We start from the raw sequence: 22169 nt of genomic DNA, 5'->3' as shown, positions 1-22169 counted from the left end.
CATATCCATATGCATGCGCCGGCTGTTGCAAAATCAGGGACCAAATTAAAACAACCAAACGATCATCCGAGCGGTAGGGAGGTCCTGCTACTCCTAGAAAGTAGAACACTTTACCAGTGGGCATGGGCAGGCAAGAAAAACCAGGAGTTGCGACGCTGTTTTGTGCAAAACCAGAGCGTGTAAAGATGCATGTTGCTATATTTATTATAGTACTACTAGTACTGAGCGTGGAATTGGAAAAAAGCAAGTATGGTGGAGCTTTTGGCCCCTATCTGTCTCAACTTTGATTTTTCTGGCAAAAGCTATGTACGTTGGCAATAAGGGCCATCCGGCCATCTCCATCTGCTACACAGCATACATATTTGTCTGCAGCTAATTTGACTGACTCAAGTGGCACACAGCCCTTGTTCCAGTGTGCCTGCCATTTTTTGTTGCCTGCAAAAGAGGTAGACAGATTGGCCGTGTATGTGTACTACTACTGTTTCCTGCTTGCAACGTAATGTAAGATGCTGCAAGCTTGTTGCTGTTACAGATGTTGTGCAGGGATCTGCCGATCCCTGGCATGCTATGTGGTTGTATAAGGAAAGTAGATTTTGTTGAACTCTCATGTTCAAAGTTATTAATTTCTAATGGGAAACTAGTTTGTGAACGAACATGCCAATGCTGTGTGCTTTGACAAGTTGCGCCGTGTCCTGTAAGATCATTTTGGTATTGAACACTGCAGAATAGGTTTTGGTCATTCATATCAACCTTTGGTGCCGAGGGCATTAACCTCATGCCCTGGGTGTGCTATTGTTGGGTTTGTTTGGATGCTGATCCTTGGATGAAGTGCTAGTTTTACTTCTGTGGTTGATCAGTACGGAGTTGATCTGCAACTGTCGCTTTGTCCTGCTGCTACTTTGAGCGTTTAATCAGAGTAGTAGCAGTGAATGCATGCCGTGAGCACGTTGATTTCTGAAGAAAGTTTATGTGGATGCTCTCTGAACTGTGGAATGTCCATATAGGACCTGCTGATTATCGCCAGCAGGCTTATTTAGTTTACTGACTCCAATCTCAATCCGCTCCAAGACATGCACATTCAGATAGATAAAAGTGCAGCCAAACAAGCCCTAAGGACCTCAACCCACGTGAATATGGTGGAAAATTAACTAGTTTTCACCTCTATCCACTCTAACGTGTATGGGTTGAGTTAGATTCAAATGCATCTAAATCAGCCCTAAAGGAAGATGTTATTAAATTTCAAAAGCATTACAAAATGTGCCATCTTGATTCAATGAACCTAGCTTTCCTTTTTTATATTTCTCACTTGGAATTTCCTCTTATGACATCAATTCATCAAACCGCACCAAATGCCTTTTGACAAGCTGCTAGTAATTTTATAATAGCGGAAGGTACCAACTAATCGAAGAAAACTATTGTTGGCTAGAAGAAATCTACGGTTTTAACCTTTTCATAGGATTTGCTGCTACATTATTGCCAATTGTCACTAGCACAAACAAAATTCATCATAAGTGCTTCACATGAGTTTGCACACAACCTGCACAACAGCAAGAACGTCGCGTAATCGATCACAACCCATCTAGAGATCGCTAGGACCGATGTAGAGCTCGTTCTCGACCGGATAATCTCCCGAATCACTCCTGGGAAGACCCATTGCGAAGAGGCACGTGGATGGATCTCTAGGGCCAGTAAGGCCGCCTAGGATGCCGCTGAATCTCACCGGGAGACGCAACGAACAGCAGTAGGTTTGGAAGAATAGGGTAAAGGGTAGTTTTGTTGCGTTTTTTTGACGATTGGATAGATAGAAACTTAATCGGTCGTGATCCTCTCATATTTATAAAGGGTGTGATCTTATCCCAGTAGGAAATAACTCTAGATCATAATCTTCAAGTTTCTCGAGTCGAAAAATACAAAAAACCAACTTTGGGAAGTTTTCTAGTCGGTATGAGTCGGCTTAGCCGACTACTTTCGCGGGGCCTGGCGATGTCCTCAGCCGGCCAGAGAGGGGGGTCGCCTTAGCCGACTACTTGGGGGTAGAAGTCGGCTAGGTCGAGTGGCCTAAGCCGACTAGCTCAACATTCAGCACCGGCACGAACCCCGCAGATGCGAACATGGTTCGCCACGGCAACGGCGGCGGCTTGTCCATGGCCGACAAGCGGTGGCGCGACACCGCCGCTTGGGGAGGCCGCCCCGCCCCATCCGCCGCACGGTCTGGCCGGAGCTCCGGCGGGCGAGCTCGCCCCGCCGCGTCTGCCGTGCCGCGGCCTGCAACCAGCGTCGGTAGGCGAGGCCGCCCCACCGCAAGCTGCCACCAACGTAGGCGGGCGAGGCCGTCTCCCCGCGCCGCTAGCTAGGGCCAGCGCTGGCCAGGGAGCCCGCCCCGCCACCGCGTTCCCCGCCGGACCCGCGCCTCAATTTGCGACCATGGGGCGAGCTCGCCTGACTAAGGGGCGCCTCGAGTTGAAGGACCCGCCCCGTGAGTTCCTAGGCGCCAACGACCGATGCCTCCTCCACCCCATCCTCATCTCCTCCGGCCTCCATTCTGTCTAGGGTTTGGGGGGGGTCAGAAGAGAAGAGAGACTTGGCGTCGCGGGGGAGAAGGGGAGATGGACGCGCACGAGACAAGAGGACCTACGAGTGACCGGAATAAACAGGGGCATTTTGGTACTTCTAATGAAAAGCTGACATGGTCTTCGTACTCAACTAACGGATGGATGCCTGAAATGGACGTTAGTGCGATTTAGGAAAGGAATATTCAAGTCCGTGCCAGATAAGGAGGTTCAAAATTTTCAGTTCCAAAAAAGGAAGAGTGATTTGTTTCAGTGCCAAAAACGGAATTCTCTCAAAAAAAACATTTGGGGTTGCATAAAAGTCCTGGTGCCTGATGCAAGAAAAAGTTATAATGTGCAAGGGAGATTAAACTATTCTATAAAATATAACTAGACACCGTAACAGACTAACATTACACCCAAAATATCATTCCAAATGCAAAATAGTAGTGTCCCACATTTTTCAAGACTTGGGAATTATATTCCAATCCAAGTACTACAAGGTTAGCATCCTCACTTCCCAATGCTGTGGTGAAGAATGTCAAATCTTCATCTCAATTTGTAATCTTTTTACCAGATTTTGAAGGCCCTTTGGAATGGATCACAAGAATTGTATAGGAGTTTCACATGAATCGGTTTATTTAAAAAAAACATAGAAACCGGAAAAAGATCCCACGTTCTAAAGGGGCCTGAAAGAATGCTACCATTAAGACGTCCGGCCTCCGGCGCCGCTCGCCTATAAAAAAAAATAAAATCAACCTCCGCACGTCTCGCTCCGCTCCGCTTCTCTCCCGCATGCGACGCTCGACTGCCAGCCGCCTAGCCCTATCAGATGCGGCGTGCGGCTACCCTCTCCTGGTTTTGGCGTGCGTCTGCCTACGAGTCGTAGGAGGCACGATCGCCAGCCCTGCCTGGCGCGCAGCCGCCGCAGCTCTGGCTACTAGCCCTGCCAGTTGCGGCGCGAGGCCCGCTACCTCCCTGCCCTGTTGCGCAGCCACCGCTGAGCCGCTGCCTACGAGCACCACCGGGCCGCTATCTCTGGCGATCCCCACTTGCCAACGAGCCTCCATTCTCCCAAACAACAAGGAGATGTTTGGGGTATGTTGCAAGCGTCTGTTTTAAATGTTTCAGTGGTATGTTGCATGTGTTTCGTACGGATGTTGCAAAAATAGATCGGTATGTTGCACATGTTGCAATGGTTGTACATGTATGTTGAAAGCTCCTGTTCTCAATGTTTCATCTGTTTTTTCCGACGTATGTTGCAAGTGTGTTTATCTGGATGCTGCATATGTTTTCACACATATGATGCAAGTGTTTTATCTAAATGTTGCGTATGTTGACAATTGTTTCAAGTGTTTTTTGCAAGTGTCTCAGATGCATGTTTCAAATGTTTCATTTGTTTTTAGACGTATGTTGCAATTGTTGTATCTGGATGTTTTAAAATTAGATCGAGTGTTGCATCTCACTCCTGGCCTTTCTTCTGTCTCGTCTCGGTGTCAGGCACGGGAAGGTGAAAGCAGTCCCCACTGACGTGGTGCGGGCCCCACATGCTTGCAGGCGGGCGCAGCGGCAAGATGTGGGTGGGTAGGAGTAGGACATAGTCCGAACAGGGGCTAGCGTCTAGATGTCCGGGCGCTAGCCGCGCCCACGCCATTTATGCAAAGATTTCTTTTAAACTAGAAAAGCAATAGCCGAACTCTTTACTCCTACAAATTAATGAGGGTAATGCAGTATTTTGTTAGACTCCTTATTTTGTCTAAACATCACTTTGATTCCTTATATTTCAAGAAAGAGCGAGTATTTTGGTACAAATTTGGAACCCATAATTCATTAGATTTCAGGATGGAGAGAGCATAATAAAACACAATTTCTCGCTGAACCGACTTAATTACCTCACAATGTATTGCAGTAAGTAGTAACCCATAAGCAGGTCCCGACTTCTCAGCCACATTGTCTGTCTGTACATTGCTCAGAAAATTTTGGAGAACCTGAAAAACGCTACAACGTAGAAGCAAAAACACTCGAGAGTTTCTCAACCCAATGGGTTGACTCGCATCTTGTACAATACAAGGTATAAAGAATGTTTATAAGCAGCAGCAGAATCCCACCAAACACATGTTCCCAGCCTAGGTACAAAATTAACACAAAGCAAACACACAAGCAAAGACCCGTCCCTTCCCCTTCCCTTCCCTTCCCCTTCCAGTGCCCAGGTGTGGAGGAACAGAGGCCGATGCAAAACAAAAAAAAAAACAAAAAAAAGGTCTTGCCCCTGTACGTGTATATATCTGCAGTAAGGTGCACAAGTGCATGACCTCTTCTATGATACAATACCTGCCTCCTGTCAAAACGCGCTCCATGTGTCCGTCCCATGTTTTGTCGGGCTGCTGCTCGTGGTCTCTGTCGATTTAAACGGCCCAGTTCCAAAGGGGTCCTCGTCGTCGAATGAGTAGCCCCGGCTGTTGTAGTCACTGATCTTCATCGAATCAAACCTCGCAAACAGATCGCCTCTGTCATGGTCGCTGCTGCTGTTCATGGAATCGTACCTCATGAAGCTGTTGCCCCCACCCTGATCTGAAATGCTGCGGAAGGAATCGAACCTCGCAAAGGTGTCATTGCCACCGTTGTCAGCATTGCTCGTGAAGGAATCGAATCTCGAGAAGCTGTCGCGCTGTCCAAAGGAATTGTTCTCGTGCATGCCAAATGAGCTGTATTGAGACATGGTGTCGAATGAATCATCTCCTGCTTCGCTGTACCTTGGCGTGAAGCTTGAGTTGTACATTGGGGTACTCGGGACTGAAGAATCAAAGAATCCCTTTTGCTCTTTGCCATACATGCTGCTGGCAGTAGGAGATTCTGCTCTGCTTGGCACAGAATCAAACAGTGATCTCTGCATTGGAGTGCTTGGAAAAGAGTCAAAGAATGGTTTCTGTGTCGGTGTGCTCGGAACAGAATCAAAAACCGATCTCTGCATTGGCGTACTCGGAACAGAATCAAATACTGATCTCTGAACCGGTGTACCAGGAATGGAATCAAAGAGTGACTTCTGCATTGGCGTGCTTGGGACAGAATAATCAAAGCTTGAGTTCTGCATCGGCGTGCTAGGGACAGAGTAATCAAAGACGGATTTCTGAACTGGTGTGCCTGGGATGGAATCAAAGACGGATTTCTGAACTGGCGTGCCTGGGATGGAATCAAAGAAAGGTTTCTCCATTGGAGTACCAGGAACAGAATCAAAGAACGGCTTCTGTTCCTTGACAAATGAACTACCAGATGAGGAACCTCCAGGTTCTTATCGGGGGAAGACCTTGTGGCCCAAAGAAGTGATCTGAATCACCATTCTCACCATCCTAAGAAACAAATCACAGAGGTAAGTGCTAGATAGTAGAGTATGAATACAACATAACAGTATGACACGACGCAAGAAAGAATGAACAGAGTCCAACCTTATGACCAAAGTTCCATAGAGAGTCATTATCCATGGCATGATCAAAAGATGGGCCCCATGAGTGTCCATCATGGGTTTTATCTCCATGAGTAGGGGAATCCATTGCTCCACGGTTGCTACAAAATTCACCAGTGCAATTAGGAAGATAGCTTAATAAAAGCAAAATACTAATAAATACTGTCAAACTGAGAGGGGTCAATAATTCGACACAATAGGTGTCCTTCAAGCTTCCCTTCCAACAAAAAAAGTTATGCTATATTTCCAGCATGCAAGAAGCATGTTTCACATAAAACGTTCAGGAACCAAATTTCCTATACAATAGAGACTAACAATATATTGCGCTGTCAGAAGCCTGGCATATAGGAGAAGCCAATGGCCTATATAGTTTAAGCTACATGCAAGGTCATGCCTCGACGTGTAATATTTTGTCACCAAAAGAATTGACAAAGAAGATTAGCTGCAAGAGGTTACGGTTGAATTGAAACTAAATATTATTCACAAACAATGTTTCTTTTTCTCTAGCAAGACACGTGTATCTATCTATCATATAAAAAGAAAAGCAGAATCTATACCTGATACTCTCAGTGGCACGTGGTGAGACGTCATTTGTTCCAGATTGCTTTTTATCACGTTCATCAGAACCATCCTCTTTATTCTTGACAGGACTAACTGGAGGGCTTTTTGCTGACTCTGGTTTGATATTCGATGGTGTTGTTTCAGGTTCCACTGCCTGCTCCGCAGCAGCAGCAGATTTGTCACCCTTGTTGTCTTCTTTTTCTGTTGATGCCCCATTTATAGATGCTTTAACATCTTCAGTAGGCTGACTCTTTGGTGCAATGGGAGGCTCCACTTCAACTGTTAGTTCTTTTATTAAAGAGAATCCTGGATAAATGCAAGCGGAGCAGCATATATAGTTTAATATGTAAATGGTCAACATAAACACGCATTGAATAATGAACATGGTGGTAGAATCAAGATTGAAGTTAGCATACCCTCATCTCCAAATCTATCCCATTCTTCATCCCATGCATAAGCTGTCTCTTGAATTCCAGGTTGCCAACCTAAAAACGAAAAATAGAGGCAAAGAGCAGGATCTCATTAAGCAACTGGGAATTGGGATAGATGAAGCCCTGAAACAAATTAGATGTTGCAATGAACAGTGCATGGACTATATGATACAAAGAAAATTAGCAAGAGCTAGTTAAGATTGTTTTCATGAACATAGATATTATGATGCAAGTAAACATAATTTAAGATTGATTTTAGTATTTCATTAGCTCATAGCTGACAGGACAGTGAATCAGTGTACAGTATCCATTTAAACAAGAAACGCAACCAAAACAAGCAAATGTTGGATAAAAGCTAAGAAACAAAGAGGATAGTAACAAGTACCAAAAGGAAGCTCCACTAAAGTAGTTGGCTTAGCTCTCAACCCATATCTCTTGCATTGCTCATTCAAAGATTTCACAAGCTCCTCAAGATCTGACTGTATCTTATTAGCCCGCTCCTATAAACAGAGGGCAAAGGAGATCAGACAACAGATGTAAAGCATGATGCATTGAAAGATATTGGATGAACAAAAAAATACAAACCTGAAGCTTCTCATCACTTTCATCCCCTTTTTGCAGCTTAACTATGGCGTTATAAATTTCCAACTTCTTCTCCTGCAAACATACAAAATAATAATAATATGCTCACAGCCAGATCTCGAGGATGAAGTTGCCAGCATTCTAATAGAATCACAAATATACCTGGATCTCACGGAAAGTAGCCTCATCCATTGTTAGCTTTGATGCCACATCTCCAACCTTCTTGCATCTCTCATCATATTTTGCAGAAAGGGATTGGACCTGAATATAGAATTGATAGCTGTGAGATTCATATAAAACAGCATTAGAACAAAGAGTGGCCACTCTTACATGCCATCACACAAGGGACTTCATAGGACATTAGTCAAATTGTAATTACACAAATTATAATGCCCAAAAGTCTTCTTCTAGCTTCTACTAAAGTAATATATGATATGATTCCACTAAAGATGGTCTCATGAGATCTAAAGACTTGAACTTATTCCAGGAGCATGTAACAACAGGAAGCTTGTACAAACAAAGTAAAAACGGTATGAGATACTAGAGATTATTTTCATCAATCTTTTCTGCTTCTGCCAGCACTTCAGAAACCACCAGGATCTTCTACAAACGATAATTACCCAAAAAAGGTAGGAAATAGAATCAGAGAGCTCAACTAATCAAAGGTTACAGAAGGAAAATTACCTCACGTTTATCAGCAGACATACTTTCTGAGACTTCATTAAACCTATTCTCACACCTACTTTTGTAGAGAATCTAGGACAATATAACGAAAATAAGTCAGGCATGAATACATTAAATTAGGACACAAATATAGCTCATTAGCTCATGTTAAACTATGCACTATAGCCCAGCACTTTATATATATATATGTTAAATCATTTGTTATGCCTCTCGTTGGGTTTCATCTGTAGACTCCAACTAAATCGGAGCAAATTTTTTTTTTTTTTGGGGGGGGGGGGGGGGGGGGGGGGGGGGTTGCATATGTCAAGTTAGTACAAAATGGTTAGGCAGCTAGGGCTGGGTAACAAATGAAACATGACAGCAGAGGTTGAATGGAAATGCTATAAAGGAAACTGAAACTAGCACAGTAAAGACTGAATCAAATACATGTTTGCATTTATAGTAACATATTGCCAGAGAATACTTACAAGCTCCTGCATCTTCGTGCGATAAAACTCAGGTCTTCTCTCTAGAATCAAGGATCTCCTTCTCCAACTCTTGGACCTTCATAGAAGATTCAGAATATCATGTTATAATAACATATGAGTAAAATTGTATGAAGTCGCTCACAACCTTGAGTTCCGCTCATCAACACAATCTATAGAGATCAAACACCGCTACCATTTCAATTTGACATTTGAAATATGGATTGGAATATGTAAACAATGTTCTGAACATTAGTTTGTGTACTAAAGAATTCTATCGTGTTCTAGTTTTCACATTTTTAAACATTTTATGCAAATGGGAAATTCAAGAAATACAATCGTGTGACACATGAGCATTTTGAAAGATTTGCTACCATACTGGTACAACAGAAATGATAGCTTCTTATGTATTAGTTTAGCCATATATTTTTTGTCAACTATGAATAGAAACAACACTAGACCAGTTGAGCAAAATTGCTTCAAATATATTTGGACCATTTACAACTATATGCCCGAAACTTTGATCTCAAGCTGCATGTTTGGGGCAAAATGGAGTAAGGTCAAAGTGAAGACAGTAATCAAATGTCCCAATATATGTACTATTTCCGTCTGCTCTACGAATCTTAAGACATTAAGGCTCTTGAAAGTTGAAACAATACAAGAGAGGAATATACTTTCTTATCAGCGTCTGAAGCTTCCTTAAACTTTGCATCCAGATGTATCTTGTTCCTCCTTGCTCAGCTGGCCAACTAGATGTTCCTCCAAGACAGGAACCTTTGGCTTTTGTTGCTCTGCCTTAACAGTATCATCAGCATCTAAAGGAAGAGGCCTTCGAGATGGTGGCTTCATTGATGAGGGAAGCATCCCATGATGTGGTCCTTGCATTGTTCTACTTGTGTATCCTTCAACAAGTGTTCAGTAAAAACAACATCATTGACAAGTTACTTCCTTAGAAGTCAGTAATAAAAAAAATTTCTTTTGGATGAATACCTGCACTTGCTTGAGGAGCAGGGGCACTAGGATTTTCGGCAAACTGGCCAGTAGAGGGTAGTGCGGTGCCCTCAGCCCAAATAGCATCCGTTACTGTGTCAGGAAGAGGACGATGCTCTCGGTGTCTCTCCATTAAGTACACAGCAATACAAAATTCCTTGAAAGATAGCATCCCGTCCTTATCCTGGTCGGACAAATCCCACACCTTCCTTAAGATATCTGTAGGTGGAGAGGCAGATTTTTTTTAGGAACTTTTGAAGCAAGAGATGAGAAGAATAGGAACTCGATTTCAGAGGAAATTTGAAACAGAAATAATTCACGTAGAGGAACAAGATAGTAATACGTAACACTTCAGGGCAACTTTGCCATTGATAAGACAAGAAGTTGTAAATTGAAATAAGGAATATCATAGCATTGTGGTAATGCTCCGAGACACTTGATTCCCAAAAATATAATTCCCAGCAAATATAAAACATGGACCCAACAATATGAGGAACAATATGTGAACTCAATGTGATGCTAGGAAAGAGAAAAATAACTGAGCAACAATGTATACATGTATTGACACAAGTAGTAACATGCAACCAGTTCGGAATGAATTTGGCATCCACAAAAACTAAGGATACATCTAATAAATCATCTAAAATACATGTTTCGCAGCAAAAGAACAATGGTATGGGGGAAACTACAAACAATAAACGGCCATCTAAAACTAGCAATTCTTATTTCACAAGTGTATTGATGTGTCTGCAGGTTAAACAATACTTCCATTACTGATACGTAATTTGTAGAATCATCAACAGTCAACAGGACAAAAAATATAGCGCGCAAGGGCTATGAATTATGGTATCTAAAACAGGAAGAGTAAATATAAAGAGACGTGATGTACCTCTTGGCAGCCTCCAACTTAAAAATAGATTCCTTGCCTCTTCACCAGTGATTTTCCCATCACGATCCCTATCTACCTTGATAAATACAATCATATATTTTCTGACATCTACTTGAGTGATTTTCGGCCATGGGGCCTGAGATTGGCTTGGGTTTGAAGGAATTTGTCCACTGGGAATATTTGAACTCACTGGTCCTGGAGCACTTGGTGTAGCATTAAATTGTTGTTGCCTCGGAGCTGGCTGACTGTGTGGCAACTGGCTAGTATTAGAAGAAAGGGAGGATATACCCTGCACAGGACCAGCCTGTATTGGCTTAGGAGGGTGATGATGTCCAGCAGAGGCAGGAGGTGTAGAGCTCGGCAGATTATTTGGAACATTGGGGGGCAAAGGTGAACCCTGTTTCGGTTGTGAAGTTGCAGAGAAAGGGTCAGCACCAAAAGTTGAGTTCGATGACAATCCATTACCCAAGGGCACCAATGCCTTGGAGTCATTAACTGATGGTTGGGAAGACATCACGTTCAAATTTGTCAAATTTGCATTGACAGGTGTTGTAGCACCTGGCGTATGAGAATTGTAGCCCGGTACAGGAGTTGAATGCTGCGCTGAGATCCCCGCACTGCTAAGGTTGGCCTGCGGAGAAATACCTCTGGTTGGAGCTTGTGAAGTTGCACCCAACGGACTTGCACTTCTCTTACCACTGAACCAATCAGTAGCTAGACTTGATGTGGTTGAACTAGTATGGTTTATCCCAGTAGGACCACTTCCCATGGGTGGCCTTGAAGCAACTCCCTGACCATGAGCAGGAGGCACAGTGTTTGCATTTGGAGGTTGTGGCGGCCTGACTTGTGGATTTGGCGATGCACCAGGAAGCCCTTGTGTACCTCTTATGGCAGGATTCTGTTGAACAGGACCTGGTGCAGGACTCTGTTGAACAGGGCGTGGTGCTTGAGTGGCATTCGGGAGGCTAGCTACGCTATTTGTCTGAGGAGCAGGTGTAGAAACATTTATCCGAGGAGCAGGGATTTTCGCAGCAGCTGGTCCAAATAATGCTGATTTAACAATATCAGGTGTCAATTCTCGGCCGCTCTGAGCTACTGTGACGAGTTTGAGTGAATTGAAGAAGTCTTCGCGCCCAAGAAAACCAGACCGATTTCTATCAGCATACAGTCCAAATCTGAACCAGAGAAGAGAAAAAATACAAAGCCATGAGTGGAAGTAAATAGAAATGAAGTGTGCGGTTCAATAGTGTTTGAATTACTAATAGTAATAACAGCACTTCCAATAGGTTGCATTTTGCAAAAAAAAAAAAAAAAGAAAAGAAAGAAAAAAATCGTGACTGATTGCAGAGTTGATTTGGATAGCAGAAGTGAAATGTGCAGTTCTGCTGAGGTCCAAAGAACGGGCTGGTGGCCATTCCTCCAACTAACACACGAAATGTGCTAAATATTTAATATAAATGAGGAAAAAAAAAAGGTCCACAGTTTTGGAACAGCAATTCACTAAAGTAATCTTGTACTTCCGCTCAGATTGGATCCCAAGACCATCTCAGGCTCATGCCACACAAATGGAAAGCCCCAATCTGGGGCCTAAACCTCGGTTCTCAACACTTGCTAATGAGCAAGCAAGCACAATCGTAGAAACCCCAATCGATGTTCCAAGCTTAAATGAGTCGGTTAGTCCAACCATGGTATACATACACGGAACAGAACAAGCAAATTGCGAGCTAGAGTGCGTAATTACACAGCTAGATCAAGGCAGGAGTAGCAGCAGACGTCTAAGCATGTGAACACGAAGCACTGAAAAGCAACTAAAGTTGATTCCACTCGGGCGGTGTGAAAGGAAGGGCTAGAACACAGCGACATCCACCCCCATAAACCACAATGAGCAACGCAGGCTCCAAATATCGGCTCCCGTAGCCCACGGGAGCTCGGAATTCCGGCCGAGCAACTAGCCTGCACCGACCAGGCACCCCGCGATTCGAACCACACGGGGTGGCTGGACTGCGCAGATCGCCGGGGCAGGAGCGGCGCTGGTGAGGGAGGGGGGGAGAAGGGAGATCTGAGTGTCACCTGTGCGAGGACGGGCTGGGGCAGGCCGGAGCCCTTGAAGAAGGCCACGGCCTCCTGGCCGCTGATCCGGCCGTCGCGGTCCAGATCCGCGGCGCGGAAGTAGGCGTCGAAGGCCGCCTCCATCGCCCCCCGGGCGGAGGGCGGGGGCGGGCGGGCGAGAGGCACCGGCCCGGCGAGATCGGGGGCGAGGGAGTGTGTGCTGGTGCTGCGCGCGGGTGGGTCGGCGTGCGGTGCGGTGCCTCCGACTCCGATGGTTTGTCTTGTGCCCGTCCGGAGATGTGTTGGCCTTCGCTGGAAACCCCTCTCCCTCAGGGGCCTTTCTGTAAAACTACCCGCACTAGGTAGCAGTGATGATGACGATGATCCGGGGGGTTAGGATTTAACGACAGAGGTAAGTGTAGAAAGGTTAGTGCAATCTATTATGCTCCAGCATCCCACGTCTTCTCGATGCTCGACTCCACTTCACTGGCTTGTTCATGGGTAATACTCAGACTAATGCAGCTAGCTTGTTTAGAAAATTCAAAAGTTCATTCCAAAATATATGTTGTTTTAGTGTCATTCTAAGTTAGAATTATATAAGTTCGATCAGATTTATAGAGCTATAAATAAAAAATATAAACACATACAATACCAAACTAATTCGCTACAAAGACTTATTTCATGGTTGATTATAAAAATATGTGATCATGAACCAAAGAGATTTGGATTTGGATCGGAGCACCGACAGACATATGGCCCGTTTGGCTTACCTTAAATCCGGCTTGTTCGACTTCTTTTTTTAGCCGGAACAGTGTTCTTCTCTCCCAACATTTCAGCCAGAATAGTGTTTTTCAGCCAAGTTTCAGCAAACCGAACGGGGGACATACATCTCTTTCTGCATTTCTTTTCTTTCTTTCTTTTCTTTTCTGTAGAGGAGGCAAGGCAACCAATTAGAAGGGACGGAGGGGGTGTGTTTGGTGCAGCATTACATCACCCACCTGAATGGACCTTGTTTGTGTGGACAGAGAAAAAAATAATGCCAAGCGCTACCTAATAATAATATAAGCTGCCAGCCTGGCATGAAATTTCATCACCTCTCACCCATCTCTTCTTATCAAAGCAGGAGACTTTGGCCGCCAACCAGGTGGTCCACGTCGCCCTGAATTCCTTTCGTCATCCGATCTCGCGTTCGAAGGTCCAGATCGCTTGAAGCGGATTCTCGCCTGCAGCCGCTTCTCCTTCTTTTGATTAGCTTCTCTCGCTTCTCCTCTGCTTCTTCCGCTTCTCCTCAGAATCCAGTCAACCAAATATATATAGCAACTTCCGCTTCTCCTTCCTGATTCTTCTTCTCACCCCCTCCTCTCTCTCTCTCCCTCTTTTTCCCCGACGCGGACAGGGGCGACGGCGGCGGACACGAGCGGCGCGCGGCGGCGGCGGTCGTGCTCCTCCTCCTCCGTGTCGTCCCCCTCCTCCTCTCTCCCTCCATCTCCTATCTCTCACCTCCGTTTCTCTTTCTCCTTCCTCTCTCTCTCCCCTTCCCTCCCGATGCGGCAGTGGGTGGCGTGGCCGGCTCCCCACGCTGCGTGCGGCCGGCCCAAAGCGACGCCGCTCCCTTCCCCCACACTTACGTGTTGCTTTCATAGTTGTTTTGTCTTCATCGGATTCTTTGCCTTCACTCTGGCCTGTTCTACGGTTAGGATTTTGGCCAGCTCTAGGTATGAACAGCTCGTTCTAGGGTTACCTAACTTTAGGTATGAGGAGTTTTCCTACGATTTTAGCATGCATGATTTCATAGATTCGTTCATATGCTCAAACTGTGATGTTTATCTACTACTTTTTGTGCAGGTCCTATGTGGTTGGAAGAAATTATTTTTCTCTTACCTCAAATATAATGCTCTGGTATGCTCTACAAGTCTCATGCCCTTTTGCTCTATTGTCTTATATCTATGTCCTTTTAAATTTGGGGTAAAATTGATACTTGAGGCTCGTTGCAAATATGCTCTGCTATGCTCTACAAGTCTCATGCCCTTTTGGTCTATTGTCTTATATCTATGTTCTTTGAAATTTGATAGTCGAGGCTTGTTGGAAATAATTATTTTTCTCTTAGCTCAAATATGATGTGCTCTGTTATGCTCTACGAGTCCCACGGCGTTTTGGTCTATGGTCTTATATGCATGTTTTTTGAGATTTGGGATAAAATTGATAGTCGAGGGTTTTTGTTTCTCAATTTTTTGGGACAACATCCACATATCACCGCATCAATCAAAAAAACTATTAGACATCGTTAAATGAGGGGGTTTATTCTAATACAAAATAACTTTGTGTGCTCCTATATATAATGTTTAGTTCTTTTCCGGTCGCAGTTAAAAGTCTAAAATATCTTATGCAAACTAGATGACACGATGTGCCTTGTTCCTATTAAATTTATCCCAATGCTCATATTTTCTACTCTCTTTATTTATGTTGGTAGCTAAATATCTATTGGAGCAACTACATCAAACCACTCTAACACTACATCATGGTTCTATGTTGCCTCTTAACTCATGTACACATATATATAATGTTTCCTTCATTTTATGGTGGCAGCTAAAAGTCTAAAACATCTTAGGCTAAATATATTACACACCATGCCTTGTGTCTTTTTAGCCTATCCCGATGCTCATGTATTTTGCTCCCTTCATTTATGTTTGGCTGGTAATGTATTATAGCTGACACTTTATTTTTGGTGATGAGCAGGTGTAACACCCCGGGTGTTTAAATACTAAAACGGCCATGTCATCATATGCATTGCAAGGCAATTGATCATATTAAACACTTTGTATGCATTTACTAAAATAAGTTTACATTTATGTTATAAGCATTGCTTGGTATTGTTTGAATTAAGTTTGAAATCTTTGTATTGGTTTGAAACTCCGAAAACCCTGATTTTTCAATATTTAAATCCTACCCTGAAAATCCATTTTAAAATCTAAGTATATTTTGGGGTTGAGCCTTAAAGCAAAAGTGTAGAGCTTGACAAGTTATACAAAGTTTATTTTTGGAGTTTTTCAAGTTGTTTAGAAAATTTTGGAGTAATTTAAAAGGGCGTAATTCGTTAAATATCCCCTATTTGAATTTAAAAGACCATTTCAAAATCTAGACTGAATTAGGGGTTGGTTATAAAAGCAAAGTTGTAGAACTTTTGATTTTGAACAACTTTTGTTTTTGGAGATTTTTGAGTCGTTATGAAAATTTGAGAGTAATTTGTAAAATTTGGCGAATGGCAAATCTGTAATTTTGGTGAACAGTGTCCACCGCCGAAGCTACATTGCCGGCGTTTCCTTCTTCGACGTTCCAGGCGCGGTCGTGGCCGTTTTGGCGTCGCGCTGGCGCGGTGAAGGCCACAGCGCAGCTTCCTCGAGCTTCTTGGCCCCCTTTATAGCCTGAGCTGCCGTTGTCTTTGCCTTTTCTTCTTGCTCTGTTTTTTTTCCGTCGCTTTGCTCATCTCCGGCGAGCCCGCGCCGTCGTTGTTGTGCTCCACCGTCGCTGATAAGTTAGTTCCAGCTTCGCTTACTCCTTGCGCATCCAGCCGACCCACCAATTCGGCTTGTCTTTGTCGGGAACTCGAGTTGCATCGCTTCTTCCTCGCGGCCGGCAACTCCTCCGCTGAGCATGATTCGCCGCGGCCAGAGCTCCACGGTGCATCTCCGTCCCTGGTTTTGGTTGATTCCGTTTCGTCTCGATGCCGTGGTACTTAATCCATAGTTGGTTGCTCATTTTGACCACTGCAGTCGCCGGTTCTTCCTCACCGACGATCTTTGCTCCGCCGTGATCACTGTGATCGTCATCACGCCTCTCCGTTGCATCTCCGACCTCGCTACTTGCTTCAAAGCGTTCGGGGTGAGCCACTGGTGCTTCCTGGATCCTTTGTTTGAGCTCTATCGGTTGCACGCCGCCGGGGTAGCGCTGCCGTGCCACCGCGTCCGCCATGGCCGACGACGAGCTAGTATAGAGCCGTAATCAGTGCTGATAGGGATGTCAATCGATGCGCCTAGTCTTGGTGATCATTTTGGTACTTTGGCCGTCGCCGTTGAACTCACCGTCGACGAGTTTACGTCGGTCAGCGCCGTCGCCATCGTGGTCAAACGCGCGAGGTTAGGGATGATAGGTGGGACCCGTTGTCAGTGACTCAGCGTTCAAATGATTTTTCTGTTTTCAGATTTGAATGAATAGTGATGCAATTTGTTATTTTTGTGTAGATTTATCTAGAGCTCCAAAAATTATGAAAATTTTTGTGTGACTTCTCTATGATGTATAGTATTTAAGAAAAATATGAAATAATGTTTTCAGTACTTTTTGAATGTGATAAAAATTGCTCAATTTATTAATAAATGGATTTCCATGATTTTTCTAGGCTTATTTAATTGTCCAAAAATTATGAAATTTGTTTTGCCACTTACTTATCATGTAATGAACATTTACTAAAATTTTGAGCTCAATTAGAATAAGTTGATTTATTTCATAATTTTGAATTAAATAATTAATTCATAAAAGCAAATAGTAACCTTTGATGATTTATGTTTTGTTTGAAATTTTGGATTGAGTGATGACCTTGGGTCATTAGTTGATAATGATCCTTGGCAATTGATGTATATGTTATAAAAAAGATTTAGTTGTTTGACTTGCAACTGTACCGCGAAGGAAAGTTGTATTCAAATTGTTAATTTTTGCATCCATTATCGAGCATCATGTTTCGTATTCCGCATCATGTTAAACATGGCATTGCTATTACGTGTAGTGAACGAAGGTGAACATGTGGTAGTTAATCAAGTTGTTGAGGAGGTTAATCCGTCTGTTGAGGTCGGATCAAATACTTGTGAAACGTCGCAGGAACCGGACTTTTCCGTCAACGAAGGCAAGCCCCGGATGCATACAACCCTACCTTGTGTTTTATAAATTAATTTCGCTTTTTGCTTTCTGTTACTGCATTAAGTGATTAGGAGTTAAGTAAGAGCCTAATTGGTGCATTACCACCCTTGTTATTCCATATTTACTATATTACTAGTTTTAAACTCGTATATGCCTAGTTTTGCTTAGCTATGCGTAGAACGATGAAAGTCGGGTGATTACCTACCACCTATAAGTTTTAAATGGAACATTGGTTAATTATGTTAGCATGTGATATGGGAATGTGGAGTAATAAATCTAGACCGGGCGGACTCGGTGAGTGTGAGCCACCAGACATGGAGGTCTTGTGAGCGGGGTCTTTCCGCCTGTGTCGATTAAGGCACGTCCGTTGTTGAATTGCATGAGGTGAGAATTTGTAGTACTAACCACATACTCCGGTAAGCCTTTGCTCGGCTATTCTATTATGAGAATGGCTACTCGCGCACTGGGAGTGGAGAGATGGCGAGAGTAGCGTGTACCCACGTGGCCATGGGCTGGAATAGTGGAGTACTGTATTCTCGGGTGGCGCGGACCCGTTCTTGTTTTAGAGGATCCGAGGGTAGGTTGGTATATGTAGGTCGGGGACCTGCATATGTCGTGTGGTCTGGAATCCCCAGCTGGGTTTAATCGGTTCGAATCATCGTTGCTCCTCGGTTATGGAGACTCAACTCACTGTTCATCATCGTAGTATTAATAACTGGAATTTGAATAAGGCTTGTGAAGGTGTCGGATATAAAGTTTCATGATCTCAGCACGGATCGTGTCAGCTTTGTATATAATTCTTATGAAGTTTTCTATATAAAGAATTTCGCCAAAAGAGCTTTTACGCAAAAGAACTTTGATCATTGTTAAAGCTATACCTTGAATCCCTGAGCCTGCATTCCTGAGTTTATCAGATCTTATTTCGGTTAAGTCTTGTTGAGTATTTTTGTACTCAGGGTTCGTTGACCCTTGTTGCAGATGAGCCTCATGAGCAGATCTGTTTTGGATCGTGCTGCATGACTATCGTTCGTTCTGACGATGAGAAGTAATTGTGTGATCCTTGGGCAGGATGTTTATTTTGTGTGTTATGTATATGTTAAATATGCCACTCCACTACTACTATGGTTTGTAATAAGTACCGAACTTAGTTTGTAAGGTTTGAAATAACTGGTTTGTAAACTATGTTATCGTAAGACTTCCGCTGTTTTTACTCTGGTGTTGATATTTGAATAAATGTTGTAATACTACAATAACTCTGTAATGTGATCCTGCTTGGAAATCGTGGATGATTCGGGATTCTCTGAGGACACCCGACAGACTTCTTAAGTTACTAGGAACATATGCATAGTTGTCAAAGGTCGTTGGACAGTGACAGGTGCATATGGGTCCTATAATTTAGGAGGTTCTGCCACAGCAGGCTGTCATCGCACTATATTTTCCTTATGGAAAATGTATAGATTAGTTGATGTGCATTTTAGTATAATTATCATGGTGTCCTCCTGTGCATGAAAGTTGCCCGTGCTGCCGTTTGTGTTGCTGCAAGGGCAGCAGGAATGACGAGTACGTTAGCCACCCAACACAAATTGCTCTTGGTTGCCAAGAAGTTCAACAGAGATAGTTTATCTCTGACCTTTCTGCAGCAACATTAACTCCACCACTGCACCACAACGTTGTTTCCTCTTTCTGAAACTGTTAAGGTAGCAACTAGATACTTTACTTTGTATTATGCAGTTCTTTAAATGCTTCAAGCAAGATTGCTCAGATTTTATGCTTCATCTTGCTGCAAATATTAGATGATGTCATGTGTTCATCTATTAAAGTGTATGGGAATTCATTTCTTAAAGTGCATGGCAGTTCATCTACTAAAGTGTATGCCTTCTCAGTGTTTTTCGTTTTAAAAAAACCACTCACAATGCATGCTTCAATGGTCTATCTGTGCTATTCCTCTTCTTCCTAAATTGATTATCTGCATCTTTTTTGGCTGCAGCTCCATTTCATAGATCACTGGGAAAACAAGGTTGCGTTAACAGTAGAGGCTCCTTTGCATCTTTACATGTAATAATCCTTGTGATAAAGATGATTATCTCCTTTGGTTCATTATATTAAGATTTTAGACATCCACGTACTTTTTAGTTTGCTCCCATAGTCTAACCATTTGGTGGTTTTATCAGGCCTACGTCCAAGAAACACATTGAGGTTGCTGCGCATGGTGTTATCCTAAGCTATATTCCGAGAGGCATCTTCGTAAGCCTTTATATCGTTATCTCGATTCTTCCTATGCTTGTGGCCTGCAGCAGAGCAGTTGTGCTTTTTTTATATATGTATGCAAAATTGTACCACTATTAAATGCAGCCTATATTTATAGCACACCACGCCTGATCAAATATAGCTTGAGTTTCACATATCCTGCCTTTTTCTAATTTCCTGATGCTGCCACCGACTACTGTCACAATACTATGGTCTATATTTAAAGCACACCATGTCAGGTCATATATATGTTTAGTTTCATAGATCCTAACTTTTTCTAATCTTCTGACGGTGCCACCGACTTTGTGAGAACAATTATGAGATTTTAACAAATTGACAAGTTTTTAATGGTCACTGACAATTGAGAGCCACAAACTGATTTCAAGAATTCAGGATAAACATTAATGTTCAATAGATCTTTGAATATTGTTGCATTATTTGTTTGAACATAACCCATTTACAGAATCTCTTCTTATACTTATATATGTTCAGAGTTCTTTAAACTTGGTGAAATAATAAATTATACATTGGTGGTGCATATAATTGTAGAGCTGGAACATGGACAATCCATAAATGCAGAGCTGTATTTATTAACAAGATAATGTCTAGCAAGCCTAAGAAGCATGTTACTCTTCTACGGTTTTGACTTGGACTATTTTTTTTCCAACACTTCAGAAAGATACAGGAGTAGAAATGCCAACTTAAAGCAGCAATAAAGTATGGGGAAGGTCAAAGCCATAGTGCTTTATCGGTGTTGATAAATAGTTTTGCAATAAGATTTCCTAAACAAATAGTCCTTCAACTTCTAACAGGACTACTTCTAATTTCAGTACTTATATAGCTTTACTAAAATTATTTGATGGCCAGTATCACGGGTATCTAGAGATTAGAGGCATCCATAATCTCTTCTTAGCCATCTGATAGAAGTGTTTCCTTTATGAGACAATGCACAAATTTTTGGTGATAGTTCTGGTATGTATATTTTCTTGTATATCTAAATTGTCCTAATGAAACTCTCCTAAACGGACGATTAAACGGCCTAAACGGACGATTAAACGGTCACTAAACGATAAACGGTGGTAAACTGTTTTGTTTAGGGGGTAAACAGAAATTAAATGGTTGACCGTTTAAACGGTTAAAAAACGGAAAAAACGGTCTAAACGGCCTAAACGGAACGGAGATAAACTGTATTAAACGGGCTAAACAGTGGTTTAAACGGCTGTTTAGGCGAGCACGAGGTAAATCTAGTTCAGTTTTCTATGGATAAATTTGTATACTTAAGTTTATTATATTTATAAATGTGTACACTTGATATGTTACATGCATAAATATCTATATTTGGTTCTTTTCATATGCATAAATATATATACATACCAAAATAATTAATTTTTACTCAGATAAATATGTATAAATGCTAGAATACTTGATTTTTTGCATGCACATATATAATTATATGTATTTTTTTTTTAAAAGTATAAAACCGTTTAGATCGTTTAACTTCGTTTAAACACCGTGTAAATAGCCTAAACGCTAAACGAAGGGCGACCGTGTAAAGACCGTTTACCGTTTAGAAAAACATTGCAAACAACAGAGATAACAATCATGCACTCGCCTTCCTTTTCAGAACACCTTGGAACACAAGTATCGCTATAAATAGATAAAAACATAGACATCTATTTATGTGGGAATGCTTTCTGTACATACAAATGAATCAAAAAAATTACTTCTCGTTCCAACCACCTAGATTCCCATAAACGTCTCTCAAACACAGCCTATAATTTATCCATAAGGTTCATACCTACTGAATAAGAGTTCTTGTTTGAATATTACAAGATTAAAATAGCCTTAAATTTAAAACATTGCCTTATTACTTCTCTTTATACCATCCCTACTTGCCAGCACAGCCACCTCACATGCAAACTTCTCAAATGCCTTTGATTTTGCAGCAACAACAGCCATGGACACATACCAATATCCCAATGGCCCATTTGGCTGCAACCAATTGATCTCACTTCCGACGATGACTTCAACATGCAGATCATGCAGGAAGAAGAAGATGCAAGACTAGGTATGGCTCAACATCACAAATCCTTTGTTTTTATAAACTTTTATTTACATTTGTTTCTTATTGGTTCTAACCCCGCTCCCTCCACATACCTCGCCACACACGTACATTCAGTCCCAGAAAATTTAGTTGATTACGACTGCCTCCCGGCAGACTACGATGACCATGAAAATGACACGGCTCTATCTGATTGAGCAGGTACAGCTAAAATAGATATAAATAATAGATCAGCTAAACACTTCATAAGCCCAACACTCTATACCTCTTCTTCATTGTTCTACAGGTTCTAT

At 42.6% G+C, this 22169-nt stretch overlaps 1 pseudogene; it reads right to left on the bottom strand.

Annotated features, from left to right (window-relative positions):
• Window positions 1-4574: 4574 nt before the first annotated feature.
• Window positions 4575-12972, bottom strand: LOC136526748 (uncharacterized; annotated as a pseudogene).
• Window positions 12973-22169: the final 9197 nt, after the last annotated feature.

This window comes from Miscanthus floridulus, chromosome 19 (assembly GCF_019320115.1).
Source record: "Miscanthus floridulus cultivar M001 chromosome 19, ASM1932011v1, whole genome shotgun sequence".
NCBI lineage: Eukaryota > Viridiplantae > Streptophyta > Magnoliopsida > Poales > Poaceae > Miscanthus > Miscanthus floridulus.
This window is presented reverse-complemented; position numbering and strand designations above follow the sequence as displayed.